Below are 4,187 nucleotides of genomic sequence, written 5' to 3'. Positions count from 1 at the left end.
CTTCATACTTACATGCAAACACACGCACGCATACACTCACATCTCTAAACACACACATACGCATATATGTGTGTGTATGCGTGTTTTTATGTCTGTATATATGTATGCATGTATGTATGTATGTACGTAGACACAGTCACACAACAATAAAATAAAACTTAAATGTCTATTCTGAGAAGATTCCTTACAAATGCTTTTAAAATACTGAATCGTTACGCGCACGCTCACTAATAGTCACACACACACGCACACAATGTCACACGCTAGAAAAGGATATAAAAAAAATATGTTTATACTAAATACATTTTCCACACACAATGATGACTAAACAAAAATTTAATAATTTCAGCGATGTTATTTTTCACAAATATCTATAACAGTTAAAATTATGTTATGTGAAAATATTCTTGTTTTATATGTATCTTACATATGTATGTGTATCTGCTTGTATAGATGTGTATGTATGTATGTATGTATGCATGTATGTATGTATATATGTATGTATGTATGTATGTATGCATGTATGTATGTATGTATGTATGCATCTCTCTCTCTCTGTATATATTATTATATTATATTATATTATATTATATTATATTATATATATATATATATATATATATACAATCGTTTTCAAAGCGATGCTCCAGCATGGCTGCAGTCAAATGACTGAAACAAGTAAAAGAATATTGTATTAAAAAATCGTGGGTAAGGCCAAAACAATGCGAAGTAAATGCAAGGTAAATCAGAAGAAAACAAATAAGTGAATTAATGTAGACTTACCTTGTATTCAATATTTTGGGGTAATAACCCCATTTTCAAGAAATTGACAAATGTTGCCGATGTCCACTCCATACACGCTCACACGCACGCACATCAGAAACATTCGTCAATTTCTTGAAAATGGAGCCATTACTCCGAAATATTGAATACAAGGTAAGTCTACATTAATTCACATATTTGCTTTCTTGTGATTTACCTAGCACTTCACATTGTTTTGGCCTTATCCACGATCTTTTATACAATATATTCTACACAAGAGTAATTATTCCATAACAATATCTATCTATCTATATATCTATCTATCTATCTATCCATCTATCTATCTATCTATCTATCTATCTATCTATCTATCTATCTATCTATCTATCTATCTATCTATCTATCTATCCAGTTAGCTAGCTATTTATCTGTTTGTATCTTTGTTTGTCCGACGGTCTGTATGTATGTGTGCGTATGTATGTAACTATATTGTTTAAATAACAGTTTGACTCGGCTTTACATAAAGTTTCGTGAGTGCGCAGGACATATCCATGTCATCACATTCTAGGAGGCAGAGTGGAAGATTTGAGCTGACTGATAAAAGCCTATATACCTAGAAGCCATCTTGAATTTCTGTCAAGCCTTTCAGTTTCTCCCTAAACAACTGATGAGAAGAGTGCTCCCTACACACACAGGAAACTTCATATCATACAGAGCCAAACAGTTATCATATATATATATATATAAGCCAATACTACTTTCTTTCGTTTGCTCATTCACTAGTTTTATACGTTTCATTCCTAAGGAGCATCACCAGTACACACACACACATACACACACACACAGACACACAGACACACACACACACACACACACACACACACACACACATACACACACACACTGACAACAAACACACACACAGATAGATAGACAGACAGGTAGAAAGATAGGCATAAATACATATATGCATAAATACGCACATTCAAACTGTATATGCGTGATGCATACACGCATATACAATTGTACTTTGCTATTGATGATTTTGCCGATAAACAGATGTATTGATTGTCGTTTAGCTCATTTTTATTGTTAACTTATCAATTATTCAATTATTGATTAGTCTGATATAAAACTTTCGTCACACTACTGTGGGCTTTTCAATGAATTCCCAATCTATCACTTGTGTTTTGTTATATTTGTTAGAATCGGTGCGTTAGTAAGTTGACATGGGATACAGAAAAACCTACCAGAGCTGAGACAGCACATAATAAATAGAGCGGAAATTATATGCTCCCTTACAGACATCTATCTGTTGATAGTTTATTGAAAAATGTCTCGATAATTCCCCTTCATACTAATAACATGAAAGAAACAACACCATGTAGACTGATAAAGCAGAAAGGTTCCTGAATATCCAAATGGAAATGTGATTTAATGTTCTCCAGCTGAGAAGACGAATTGCAAACAACTTCCAAGCAATTAAGCGTTACATGTATTCATTGTGTGGATTTAGGAAACACCACAAACTTGACTCTGATCATTTTAGTTCGTGAACTATAGACCTACATTTTTTTTTTCAAAATTCAAGTTGAGCCATACTTTGATCTCGGCAGGTTGGTATAATAACAACAGGTATAAAACTGCAAAGTGTGCTTTGGGTACTAAATTTACATCGATCTCCATAGATATCATTTTTTCTTTTGTATTTTTTCTATCAAACAGACCTCAAGTAAGTAGCTGACCCAACTATATATTTTGTATTCTCAAATAGCAATACAAGGCAGTTGTGCTTAAGGTTTGGTTGGCGTATTTATTCTACGACGAAGCTCTACTAGCATTCTTTTAAATATAGTGACATCAATGTGCTTATCGTTATTTGTTTTTCCTTTTTGTTTGTTTCTTTCTCTAATCCTGATTGTTCTGGCTACTGCATATTACCTTATAAAAAGGAGAGATCTAGAGAACAGACAGCAATGTATGGCTGCGTGGTAACTTACAAGGCAAGATATTAAAACTGTAGCAATGACTCATTTTAGCTAACCTTTCTCTGACAAATGCGTCTCTGAAAGTGCTGCAATATTGATAAAGTTTAGTTGCAACAAGAGAAGCTCTATTGGTTTTTAAATAATTCAGCAGAGTTCACATACTCCAACAGCACACTCAGAGGGCTAATCTTGCTCCCTCTAATTAATCTATGAATTTTTTAATTCTGCTTTTAAAGACAACGTTACCCTTGAGTTTTCCTATCTCTCACACTCGCCTTACACACACACACACGCACACGCGCACACACACACACACACACACACACACACACACACACACACACTTGTGTACATTTAAACATTTTATAGATTACATTTCCGTTTTTACATTTGTTGCTCCTGCTGAAATGAACATTCGTTAGTGGCGGTAAACTGCCCACATTGTGAAACAGACATTGTTTGAGATAAATTTTCTAATCGCTTCTCTGTAACTGAATGAGCTGTATCCTCCTTAAATAAAACTGCTCTGTCACAAGGCAATACACCCAATTCTTCTAACTGCTAAGGTCGAAAAGATTCCTCGTTAAGATAAATCCCCTACCGAGATTTAAAATTCATTTTTATGACTGTATGCTTCCAAATCGTCAAGCCTGCATACATCGTCACGCACCCATCACCAAAGGCCTTTGAGAAACCAGAATGAACAAAACTGGCTATTTTGTTCTATTCCTCGTAAAATACTTCAATGTCGGATTGTACTAGTCATAAGAGGCATAATGGTGTTGGAAAGTATCATTTGTACCTCATAGAGATTATAATATTTCTCATAAAATATTTCGATATCGAATAGTTATATTTACGAGAGACATAATGTACTATAATATTTGAAAGTATCTGTACCTTAAAGAGAATACGGTGGCAGACGTTTGCACAACACAAATATCATTTTCGAAGTATCAGCTACTGTGATTCGGTGTCAAGAGAAATCAGAATGATTGATGGCTACATCGAGTGGCGCTTTCATTTCCTAGACTTCATCAATCAAGGCAGCTCGCAAAATAGTGGGAGATTAAAATTTCAGAATTTTTTGTCACCTATATGCATGCACTGACTAGAAATAGGGATCCACCACTGCCAACACAAAAAATACATACAGGTCTTTGTATGTAGTAATCCACACACACACACACACGCATATATACGAGATGGTGCTGAAAAGTTCCTGGCTTTAAGGGTATCGTGAAGTTTGTACAGGGTTTAGAAAAGCTGAAGAACTACTGCAAATAATTGTGTGAATCTGAGAGGGGAATATGTTGAATAAAATCGTAATTAACTGATTCTCTTTAATTTTCTTTTACCCAAAGCCAGGAACTTTTCACCCCCCCCCTCGTACATAGACACCTCTCCCACATATATATGTTTGTACGTTATTATCGT

This window comes from Octopus bimaculoides, chromosome 4 (assembly GCF_001194135.2).
Source record: "Octopus bimaculoides isolate UCB-OBI-ISO-001 chromosome 4, ASM119413v2, whole genome shotgun sequence".
Lineage (NCBI taxonomy): Eukaryota > Metazoa > Mollusca > Cephalopoda > Octopoda > Octopodidae > Octopus > Octopus bimaculoides.
Note: the sequence above shows the minus strand (reverse complement) of the source record.